Raw genomic sequence first — 13,184 nt, 5'->3', positions numbered from 1 at the left:
AAGTCAACGTTACGGGTTGGGTCACTTTAATCAAGGTTTCAGATTCCAGCATCCGCAGTTGTTTCTCCGGTAAACGTCGTTCTTGGCAACTGTTCGGCTGGGCTGCTAATATATCTGCGTTCGTTTCTTCCCCCCCCCCCCCCCCCCCCATTTATATCCATCAATCTGTCTATGTCCACCTATTTATCCATGTCCTTGTCAACTTGACTTTATCATTTTCAGGTGCAAGATCAACAAATCACCAAAAAAGGGGCAATTTTTTAAAAAATGTTTTAAAAGCAGAAGAAATACAGCTGTGAGATGCTTTTCCTCTCTTACTTGGGTTGTGTCTTCCTTCCGGACTTCTATCTCACCTTGATATTGATATACCACGTGTCATCCGCAAAATCCAATTTTAATCCATTTGTTAATCGCCAAAACAAGAGTTGGCTTCCCTTCTCATTTCTAAACATTCCATTTGCAATTCGATTCTCAACAAATAACACTGCCATTTCACAAAATACAAATCTTTGTAAATTGGAAGAATAATTATTTATTCTGGACATTTATATATCAACGGATGAACATTTTATTACCTCATTTACTGATTTTTGATATTATAATAAAATCACCAGGTCCACTATTAAAATTATGATTTTTTTTTCATCGGACTGTTAGAACTTGGCTTTCAATTCGAAGATTTACAATAATATTTCATGCAAATAAATTTTCTCACAAGCCTCTATTGACAGTTTGAATTTTTACAGCTAACCTTGATCAGAGGGAGGGCTTAGATTAGTTTTAGTTATTTTTTTTGTTTTGTTTTCCTTTTTAATCTTTTTTTAGATTAACTGGTTAAACATGGGTTTAAATACGGTTGTCATGAATCACATCATGAGTTAAGACAGGATTTACTCTTTGTTTAGATAAAGGGATTGTTTAATTTAGTCTTATTTGTTTCTATCCAGATCTATATTGGGATATATTATGATAAACAGATAGACGGTTAATTACCATATTGATAGGATTTGATGTTTTAAAGAAATATTGTTAAATAAATAATTGTGGATAGGTTTTCGATTTATATTTAACTTGTGATATGCATGTGATATGACCTGTTTGTTATATTAGATGACTTTGTATGTAGAATTTATATGTTAAACTCAATAAAAAATATTTTTTTAAAGGAAAAGGGACAGTTTTATAAGTTGGATTTAACAAACATAGACGTCTGTTAAACAGGTGGTCAGGACAAGCTCCACAATTGGATATATGAAACCCAATATAAAGTCATCATTAACTGCACTATTTATCTCGATTTTTTTTAAAAAATACTTGCAATTAAGATCCTACATGCAGAATAAAATAACATCAAAATGATACTTCATTCATCCGATTCCATCCTTGTGTTCTGCATTCTGCTTTTTTTCCATATGAATTGTTTGCAGATACTGATTTGTATTTACCTCCTAAAATTGAGCGCGCTCGTTTCGAGTTAGAAAACGGTGAAAATCAACACTTGTCGCTTGTCACAAGGGAGAAATCGTGCTCACCTCGAGAAGCAGCAACAAAATGATATACGTGGATTTCTAAAGAACATTTGGACACGGCTGTGCATCTACTTAATGCATTACTTTTGGCGTGTTGATTTCCCCAAAAGAAAATAATAGTTTTACAGTAAGCGTCGTTTTTAGGACATTAAGATTTTCCCCAGTTTTGTCGGGGAAATTATTCAGAGAAGAAACCTCCAAGAACCTTCAACTGATTTTTAAAAAAACCCTGTTTTATTTACCAAATTAATTTTTTACCAACTTGTGCATATCAATCACGGTTGATATTTGAACTAGTTTTGGATCAATCTTGCAAAGATGAATAAAATCAACTCTTTTAGCTCTCAAAACAAGCCTTCCAGTTGTTTGAGTTGGTAATCAACCCTTGCGAAATATAAATGACTATTTATCAAACATAAATTACTATTGCGTGATCCATGGGAAATATCTATTTACTTATTAATAAAGGGGTTTCAAAACTGAGATTTGTGTGCCTCATTTTTGAAACGATTTCTTCTCTCAGCAGGAAATGAACAAACCAGAAAATCCATTCCACCGCTATAATACTTAGTTTAGCCACTAGGTGGCACTGTTGCTCCACAAATGGATTTGTACTGATGTTAATTCTTTTGTCATTCCGCTTGCAGAATTTAGATTCTAATATTGCTTAATTTCATGTTAAGCTTTTTTGGTGTAAAATATCTAAGTTATTCAGCGATTTAAATTATAACTGTTTCTTCTAATTCAAAATTGTTTTTCACAGGTAAAGTTGCTGACAGTCGACGCTAGCATGTGCTTTTATCTAATAATTTTTTTCATTGTCTTTCCCGGGTTTGCTGTTAACGCGCCGTGGGTTAAGAAAATGTCCCTATTTGAAGAGATGGTCCCTTTCCCATATATTTCGGATCAGCAAACGAGTTCTTTTCTAACATCTGATTTTCTGCGGACTTTTCGGCTGTTGCCAGAACTTCCCAAAGGAAAAAGAGATTGATATTGATAGCTTTGAAAGCCACTCATGAAGCTTTGGGTTACAGGTCTTAAAGTACATGATACTTTGAAAAACCTTCGCGCATTAAAACGATTTCCTTTTCTTTACTGTTTTTCTAATTATCATCTCCAGCTCTCAAAACGAGCATTCCAGTTGTTTGAGTTGGTAATCAACCCTTGCGAAATATAAATAACTATTTATCAAACATAAATTACTATTGCGTGATTCTTTGCTGAATGGTTTTAACTAAAATCTGCAGAATATTCCTTGAATAAAGTATACGAAATAATTTATCACGAAAGTCGAACTACAAAATAAACAATAGACAGGAAATGCCTCATTATTTCAAAGGACAAGTTGGGTTGGAATTGGTAACAGCATTGAGATGAGGTTTGTCCGCTTTGAATTGAAACAAAAAAAGCGAAATTTTTAAAAAGCGATGACTGGAGTGAGTTACAATTGAAGGGATCAATCTGACCTTTTTTCTGGACGGGAATTTACAGTCATCAAATTTCATTACACATTTTCCAGAATATCATCCCCCAATCCACCAATCCACCGCCAAAATCCTTAAATCACACAACAAACTATTAAAACAAATACATTTAAAATTCGACGAATTATATTTCAAAAGAAAGGTCGGCAATTTGAGCATTGCCCAGCCCCCAGAGATCAAGAACAAACGAGAATCCATAGAAGGTTTCTGAAGGAGCCAGCAATACAGCTTGGAGTGGGGTTTCAGTTCTAAACACAAAGCCGTAAGAAGCAGGCCGCACATTCATCTCAGCACAGTGAGTGGAGAAGAAAACTTTAAAGTAACGAGCACAGATTCGTTCAGGCGCTGCCAATCCCTCCAACAGGAGGGACCTTCGGTCTCTAAGGAATATTTGTTGTGTTTCTACTTAATTCATTATTTATGCCGGGTTGATTTCCCCAAAAGTAATTAAATGTTTTACAGTAAGGGTTGGTTTAGGACATTGAGATAACCAGTGAGTCGGAAGCCGAGGAGATATTCTGCTCAATTGCCAGACTCACTATTTTAGAAATCGTCTCTGCTTAGCAGAGACGGAGAAGAAACACAACCTTGCGATATAATTAACATTGCGTCAACTCCAATGAAGCGATCGCCACCTGAAAAATACACCGGGAGTCTGAAGTATCGGAGGGACCTGTTCTATTTACACGGAATGCAAAATTCTGTCGTTAATAACTGCTTCTCTGACATGCAAAGATATTCAAGGAGCCCTCGACTGACACAAATAATCACGGGCCACCAGAGACATAGAGCCACTCACCTTCAGGGAGAGTCGCAGGCTGTTTGGGTTGTTGTACTTCAGGTATCCAACATTTCATTCCTTCCAGCCCTGAGTCACGAAGGGCTGCAGAATCTATGCAGGCTCCTTCGCCCAGTTCCTGTAGATTTTATAACACTCTGCATAATATTACTGCTATTACGTTGATTGCGCCATCCTGCGTATTATGCAGATTGGCCGCCTTTACTGTTTCGCTTTGGGAAGGAACCCTGTCTTTTATTTGGGAGGCTGTTGTGTTTATGTGAGATCGTTGTTGAGTGTACGTTCCGCCTCGTTGAGCTGGGCCCATTTATGCCAAGGGAAGCTTATTTGAAAATGAGTGTTAACATGTTGATAAAATTCAGTTCAATAAATGTAGCCAGAGCAACAGCTTTTGCGTATTATTGGCGTAACTGAAGATGTATTATCTGTGCCCCACGTGGTCACTTACTCAACAATTCATTCTGCCAAAGAGAATAAAATAACCGGCGCCAAATTTGAACTCCGGTGATTCCTTTTCTTTAATCCCAAGGTTGTTGGGAGGCGGGAGGAGAGCGTGAATCTGATCCATTTGCTCAGCGAATTTTGCAAGTTTCTGCTGTCAGTGGAATGTGTTTGTCTTGACCCCGGGGTCAAAGGTGACCTTGACCTGACGGAAGTTCAAAGGCAATGCTTTATTGGAAGAATAAAAGATGGCGGGGCACTTAAACCATCTGTGTTTTCCTGAGAGAAGGACAAGGCGAAAGAGGGAGTAGGCAGAGTGGATGGGGGAGATACGGAGAAAAGCAATGGAGAGAAGGAGGGAACAGAGGAACAGACAATGAGAAGCGCCTAAGAAGAGCAACGTACGTTATTATTTTCACCAAACATCATTTGAATTTTCAGTTTGAAATATCCTGCAATCGCTTGAAAATGTCTCGGGTAACGAGGGTAAGGAGGCGGAGAGGTAATGGAGTAGGGCAAGGGGGGTTGCTGATAGGTAATAGAGTAGGAGAAGTAATGAGGTAGGGCAAGGGGGGTTGCTGAGAGGTAATGGAGTAGGACAGGGGTTGAAAGTGGAAAGAAGGAAGTGTGTGCACGTCAGGAAATGGTTGGAAACTGGAAGTAAGCGAGGGAGAGTGGAGAAAGAAAGAATGCAAAAGAGGGATGTAATGGATGATGAAGTCACGACGAGGCGGATTAAATAGCAGGTTTACGGAATTCTGACTAAATAAGGTTTCACCTTTTATCACAATTAGTAGTCGTTCCAAAGTGCAGTATTCAAAAATCACTTCACCGACCCATGGTCGCTAACGTGGAAAAGGCACCGCCAATCAACGAGTTTGTCAGTGCAATACTCAAAATTCCAGCCACCAAAATCGATCTCGTGGAGAAATGACAAGAAATAGCATGACGAATAAAATTATATGTTCTGTTATCTTTAATGTTAAACTTTGACTGGATAAACTTCTAGTGTGGTGCATTTTTCGATTAACAGACTCCACGGATCAGATGAGGATAAAATAGACTGGATTCTGTCATTCGGTCCACTTCACAACCAATCCCCACCCCCACCCCCAGTCCACCATTACCCAAGGCCCAGCCTCAGAAATCAACAGCAGGACGCAAAACGACGTGAACATGTGGCTTTTGTCCTCGTCCTTCATCAACTTTTATTTAAAATGCAACAATAAATCAATTAGTTCATTCCGTTGAACTGGGGGAGGGGACGCAGGGAACTCTTGTTCTGCACAATATGTAATAAAGCTTCAATTTTCATCGTCTTTTTCAAGGTTGACCTGTGGCCTTTCATTTTTGTGGAGCTACTCGTCCTATGTAACCGACGTGTGATTATGTAGAGAGCAGTAATTACCGATTGACGCTAGGAAAAGGGCAGAGATTGGGAATGTGACATTGCATATCAATGCAGGAAAATCGATACATGCTTACTACGTGCCGGGTGTGCAGACTAAGTTACAAAAAGAAACCATATTTGATATGTTTCTTGACAGTGCTGGGTAGAATTGGAACCAGAGGTTGAAGACGTGGATAGAACAAGCATTAAATGCATCGGCCAGATTCACTCTGCAGTCATAATCATATACACGTTCGGTCAGGACCTGATTAAAGCCAACTGATACCCTAAGCGTAGCCAACAATGGTTCACCCCGACCCTTGTCTAACTGACAAGACGTTAAGACTCAATAAGTACTGAATGTAAAAAAAAATTAAAAATTCAGTTTTCTTCCAAGCCAGATCCCACAACGATAGAAAATGTAATATATATGGTTTAAATTTTCATTTATTGTGGGGCCCTAGTTCAGCTGCACCATGGTAAATCCGGTACTGGAATAAACTCTGTGGTGCCCCCTTTCCCTTGGTGCCCCAAGCAAGTGTTTATTTTGCTTAATGGTTACTCCAGCCCTGCGTTCCCTGCAGATTATGAAAATACTTCCGACATGACTACTGCATGAGTGCTTGCGTTGCTCATGTGAAGTATATTGCTAGGTGCAAGCAAGGTACCTGATCTGTATAAGTTGGGTGCACACTGGCTACATGCTCAACAATAGGTTCGGCACAAACAGAGATGGTTGTGACGGATTCAGGATTAGAATACAAACCTACATCATTTCGCTTTGTGGGAAAGAGCATTAATTGGCCTGTTTCCAATTCGGCTCATCTTTCCTAATTGTTTGAGGATTGTAATATCATTAGTGCCACAAACGCGCCGACCCTCAGATGGAATCAACTGCCAACCCTGTTCGTTGTCATGCTGAATTTTCAGCGATGAAGCAGAAAAAAATACCTTGAACTGTCAATTGTTTGTGGCGAAGTTTAAAGAGCGTTATGACTGAGTTCACATTTCGTTCTCGTGTCGGACGCGAATTATAATGCAGGTAAATGGTTGCCTGGAGTATTAACACAATCATTCCCACATTGGTGTTTGGGCACCGATCCTTTGACTTACTCTCCAAATGGCCGAAGCTAGTTGGCACATACTTTAGGGCAAGGCGGGAATGTTTTAGCGTGAGTTTCGGAATTCGATCTCCAAAACAAGTAGGAAATAATCAAGGATAAATTCATCTGAATTCCCATATTGTGTATAGCAATCAGGCACCAGGCTTGATTTGTGCGGCCAATCTTTCATCCGCAAAGAACTCAATTGCACTTTTTAATCAGATTACACGCCTCTTTGTAGTTATCAATTTTGTAACGATTTGGTGTGTACATTTATACCAAAAACTCTTAAGGTAGACTAGAAAAATTATAATTAAATTAAATACTTCTGCAATTATAAGCTGCAGTTCAGAAAATGATTTTGAGAGGAACGAATATAATAATGCAATTCAAAAAAAAACATATTCCATATATCAAACACAGCATCCCGAACTTTGAGAGTTGGATGATTCAGTTATTTCAAATATTTGTGGCATTTTCAATTCCAATTTTCATTTTAAAACTTCATATTTTTATCGTAAAGTCTGGTAACTTATTGGAGATTATTCACAAAATTGCCATCACTTTCTCCACAGTGTTTACATTATTTTGCGTTTTAAAACAGTGAATCTTACCAGGTCAGCTCGTAGGATCCACGAGATGTTTACCATGTTGTTCATTAATATTACTCAACAAAATAGAGTTATGCAACCATTCGCTTTAAATATACGCCGTCAGTGATGTGTGAACCAGAATTACTTCGCATCATGATCCCCAATGTGTAGGTGTGGGAGATAATATTACATTCCCCTTCATGGTCTGTTTCTATCACTCGATGTGCCCATTATACGCTGCTTTTATGGCTGAAACAGAGCTTAACAAAGATTTGAATGTAAAAAATGTGTCTAAGATGCAACACTTCCGTAAATGTTTAACCTTAAAGTCCACAAGGAATTTTATGTACCGTACGCCTCTATCTTTCAGCCAAATGGACAAAAGGTACAATTTCCTCTAACTACTTCTTACAATCTACAGGCGAAATTTTTATATGTGTCCCACTACGAACACAAAATATCTTTGAAAATATAAAACTAAGTTCTATCATTTATTTATGAGGAATAAAATAAGAAAAATGCGTACGGGGGGGGGGGTTATCTTCCATTCTGTAACCTGCCCCCTCCCCCACACCCATGTTGTATTTGTTTGTCAAGGAAACAGTGATCACACCGAATTACCAGTATATGACAGTGACATCTTATATAAAAGATGGGAGTCTGTTTTCTGCAGTGTGGTGGAGTTCGGATAGTTGTAAATGCTCAACCCAATTCAAAAGGTTAGCATTATTAAATGGCCACTGCTTTTGATCAATGCGAGTTGGAAATAATCAGGATTTCCTGATGTGGATTTCTCTTGTCTTGTTTTGAATTTAAATGTATGTACACTGGCGAATTGTAACTTTAAACTGGGTTGACATATCAATTTGAAACTGTAATCCTTGAAATGGCAATTTTCAGCGTGGAAACAAACCATTGGAACAAATCGTCTGTGTAGGTTTTCGAACTTACATGCAGTATCCTCACATCCTCGACCAAATTCGCCTGTCCACCAACTGTACATACATTTCAGGCATCCCTTTTTTCCAACGTACTGGGGGCTTCCGTCAACTGCGTGAATTATGTCAGCTTCGACGTTCCACATAGATTTTTAAATTCTCCCCACCATCCCCAAAATATCCTCATCCTACGTGCTTCGTTTGGTTAATGACTATCCTATCTTTATTCGAACATGGCCAGTCATTTCTCTAATCTAATGACAACTTTATAATTATGCTTTCTCTCTGGTTCCCTAATTTAGAAAATGCTTTGGCGCACTTTTTCATCTGTTTCATTTGGATGTTTGGTTACATCTTTGAAAATTCTTCCTCCACATTTCAGGTACTCTGGTTTTCAGGGGAAATCGTTAAATCTTGGTTGGTAGGGTAATCGAAAGAGAAGTGGATCAGAAATTGAGAGGGTGTGGTGAAGTAGAGGTGGGCCGATAGACTTCTCACTTTCGCCATCTTACCATTTTCCTTTAGAGCTCAACTACTGTAATGATGTTTTTGGTGATATTCCAATATGCGCTGGAATATGAGGTTCTCCCTCAACTCTCAAGCAATTTTATTTGTATGGTTGAATAGACTCGAACAACTCTTGCTTTTTTATATATTTTTCTTAGATTTGTTAGTATTCCTTTGTGGTATGGGGCATTTATCGACAATTTTTTGACGATATTACCATGATTTGCTTCTTAATTTTACGATTATTTTCCCCAATGTTCTGCTGTGAGAGATTATCTCTAACATTTCATGAAGCTTTACAAAATTTCAAGGACAGGGTTACAATGAAAATGAATATCAATTAGCACCAGGTTAAGGCAGCATGCTGTGAGGTTCATTCAGGAGTCTGGTAACTGGGGGAAGAAACTGTCTTTAAGCTTGTTGGTGTGTGCTTTCAGACTGTTCAGTCTTCTCTCCGTTGGAAGAAAGGATAGAGTGATGTCTGTGTTTATATTTCCACATCTCTTCGTTAGTTTACCTCGTGTGGTCTCCAAGGATTACTTCATTTGCATAGTATTTCAACAAAAGTGAACTTCGTGATATTTTCTTTCTTCTATTTTAATAGTTGTTCATTTGCAGGCTGTGAGAACCTAATACTTTTTTGCTCTGCACACTGGTGCAAACGTGCACATTGTTGCATATACCAATCATCGCCATTCCTTCCACCGCCAGCAAAGAAACGCTCCCATCATCACCATCAGAATCAAGATTTATTGTCATGAACATGCCACGAAATTCGGGGAGTTTTTTTTTGTGGCAGCATTACAGATGCAAATATGGCTATAGATTACAGTTTTTTAAAAAAGTGCAAAAGAGAAAGAGAGGTAGTGTCTGTGGTTCATTGTCCATTCAGCAATCTGATGGCGGAAGGGAAGAAGCTGTTTTTGTACTTTTGGACGCTCGTAGTCAGGCTCCTGGACCTCCTTCCTGATGGTAGCAGCGTGAAGAGGGCATGGTCTAGGTGGCAGGGACCTAGAGAACAGCTTTCTTAAGACGCCGCCTCTTGTAGATGCTTGTAGATCACCTCCCAGAGTACTGCAATATCTGAGTGTGTAGCCTACCAAACTCTATCAAAATCCACTTCATATTGAAAAATGGCTGGCCGAACATGAATTTCTGCAGAACTTTACTTCCTTAAAACTAGCCGAACACTACCCTAGGTTGCTTCTGAATGTTCCAGCAATGTATTAATCCATTCTGTCGTCTGAAATGGATATCATATTTGCTCCTGAAGATGGGCACAGGCCAGAATCTGGCGACTGGTGTTTGCTTTCCATGGATGCTGCGCGATCTTTTGAGTTTCTCTAACACTTTTTTGTAACTAGACGCCAGCATATGTAGATTTCTTTGTTTACTGTCTCTTTCCATTGGTAAACATCTAGAAACGTTGCCGTTTTCCCTTTTTTTTCTCCTTTTTGTAAGCATTTATTTTCACAAATTATTAGCGTTTAATGATGGAACTATCTGCTGGCATGCGGGCTTCTGCTTCGAGTCCCAAGCAGCTTTATTTAATTGCACAAATTTCATGCGTTTAGAATTAGTGTAAAAAATACGGAACCCATTCAGATAGAAGAGAAACGCTTCTCCAGCGATTCAAAATTAAATTCGGGAAATTATAACATGAAGGAGTGAGATGGTAAGATTTTCTTGAACTAAATCTCCACCAATATTTTTCAAATACTGTTGAAAATTTAGTTCAAGTACATTTGCGTTGACCATTTCAGTGACAACTCAGATTAATAAATAAACAAACAAATAGATGGAAAGTTAGCAATTTCTTTAAACCTTTCATTCTTACCATATGGAAGAGGACCAGAAAATGCTTCCCCTTTTCTCAGTGCTTAATCAGATTACGGAAACCCGTTCATTTTAAGGTTATTGTGAAGATAATGCAAGTCATTTCAGAGACAGGTAAGAGAGCAAATCATCTATATGTGTTCCCATCTCCGGTTTGGATTCTACCCTGGGGTTCGTACAAAGGATTTAATCTCACAAACAAGTATAATTTTACAATTAATAAATAATTTACCATTTTCCCTCAGAATTAAATGTATCGACCCATTTCCAATGCGTCGTTAGGATTAAAAAAGAGGATATTTAATTCTACAACAATTTATTATCAAAATCTTTCCTGATATCATTATATATCCTCGTTATGCTCGACGGAAATTGCACCGTGTTCAACTTGAAATGAGGATTATATTAAATAAAATATCTTATATCTCGACAGGCTCGAAACATTCGTATATAAATGCGAAGGATGTAAGAGGAAAAAATACACGGTTTATTATGCCACGGTGGCTTGTTTTCCCCAGATAATTACTGCATGAAGCCAATGTAACAGACAGCGTCTACTATGCATATGCAATATCAGGAAAGTTCAGCAACTGTTGTAAATGTCGTGGCTTCTGTATATCTTTGCTTTATAGATGAAATGGTACTTAAAATGCACCGTGGGTATTTGAATCCTGTGAATTGAAAATTAAACCATGAAGTCTTCTTTCAAAGGTAAAGAGAAAATAATATACTTTGATCACAGTATGTTGCCAAGTGAATGCTTCCAGAACTAGTTCTAATTTGTAATGCCGCAATTACACTAATCGTTGAGGTTTCTGACGATTAATTTCAACAGCATGCATGTTTAAATGGGTATCTAATTGGCAGTAGATTGTATGTTGATCTCGTCTTAAATAATTTTAAAACTCGAATGACTGCAGCTGCATTTGGATGTTCAGCCATTTAGGATACTTCGACATCAACCCTCTTCGAAAACTAGTCCTAACTGAAAGTCGAGCATATTTTTCAATTTAAAAGTTCTCCAAAGAATTTAGTAGCAGCGTGACTGCAGCTGACGAGAATAAGGGCCGTGGATATTTTTCGGGTGTTGTTCGAGTCGAAGTTCGCAACGGAATTACCCCCATCAAATCATATTAATGAAAAACAAGCAGTTCCCACAACTAAACGTTATTTTACCATCGCTTTCACCCAAAAATGAGAACCATTCAGACTATCGACATTTCTCCTCTTTCTCTCTCTCTCTCTCTCTCTCACACACACACACACACTCTCTCTCTCTCTCTCTCTCTCTCTCTTTCTCCGTTTTATGTTTGTTATAAGAGGCACCGCTGTCTCTTTTTTTCGACAGCCAGTTGTCTGTTGGCACATAAAATTTGCACAGACAGGCAATAAAGCGTCTGGCTGCTGTGTGAACCCTTCACACAATGCCTTGGGATAAATCGTAAGGTGAAGTGCTGCATCAGCGCAACAGAGAGGTTGATATTTTAGCTTCAACCCGAGCACCAAGAAGAATGTATCCCCCCCCCTTCTCTCTCTTTCGCACACTTCCTCTCTGTCTTACCTTCCTTTCCCATTCTTTCTCTTCTCCCCATCTCTCTCTCCACGTTTCTTACTGACAGTTCCTTTCCTTGATAAGATTTGAAGAGAATCCTAAATATAAACAAACAACCTCACCATGAAAAAAAACCTGTCAGTTGTACTTGATCATGGATGCTTGAGGTTGAGCCTTTTAAGTTTGAAGTGGCATTGTACAAGTTATTCCAAAAGTCTGGACAAACATCCACGTGGGTGTTTTAACTGCGGATTGATTAAAAGGAAAGGTACTGTTGAAATTCCTTGGCCTTTGCTGGCTCTTTATGGCCGTGGCTGAGGCAACTGGCTGCAAATGAGTGAACTTCTGTTGTGATTTCTGTCGCCGACTTGTTTTTCTCCCTGCTGTTTCTAACCTTGAAGTGGGGCCAGGCTTAAACTTTATTCCCGAGCCGCCAAACCTCATAGATCGTACTTGTGCATTCTGAACTGGATGTTCATTCGTGTGAAAGTTTGAAACAAGAGTAAGGAATCAATTCTATTGTCCGGATTGTCGGAGGGGTCCTTACAGAAAACCGTTTCTATACTTTTAGAGAAGACATCATTTAATTGACCCAAAGAATGCTGCACCGCCAAAACACCTAGAATTAAAGCAATAAGTGCCAATCTAATGCCTGCCAAGAAACTCAGCATTCAAGAAATCTGAGCCAAAAACAACAAAAAAGGCACTGAAAATGCTCAGAAGGTCAGGCAGCGACCATGGAGAAGACCGTTGGAGGGATCTTCACTTACAAAATCTCGCTATCTTTTATTTATTCATAGCTTTATGAAAAGATGAATGTCTTTCTTGTTACAATATGGCGCAGAACTGTGCGAGACATGGCCACGTGATCATACCCTACCTAATTTTGGGGGCCAGCATAGGGACACATGTTTCAGCTTCTTCAATGCATGCTTTCATTACCGTTCATATTTTTTCTGCATCTTCGTGCCATTCATAATTCACGAAACCCTGATGTATTATGTAAAGTAAC

The sequence above is a fragment of the Narcine bancroftii genome, chromosome 12 (genome assembly GCF_036971445.1).
Source record: "Narcine bancroftii isolate sNarBan1 chromosome 12, sNarBan1.hap1, whole genome shotgun sequence".
In the NCBI taxonomy this organism is placed as follows: Eukaryota; Metazoa; Chordata; class Chondrichthyes; order Torpediniformes; family Narcinidae; genus Narcine; species Narcine bancroftii.
Note: the sequence above shows the minus strand (reverse complement) of the source record.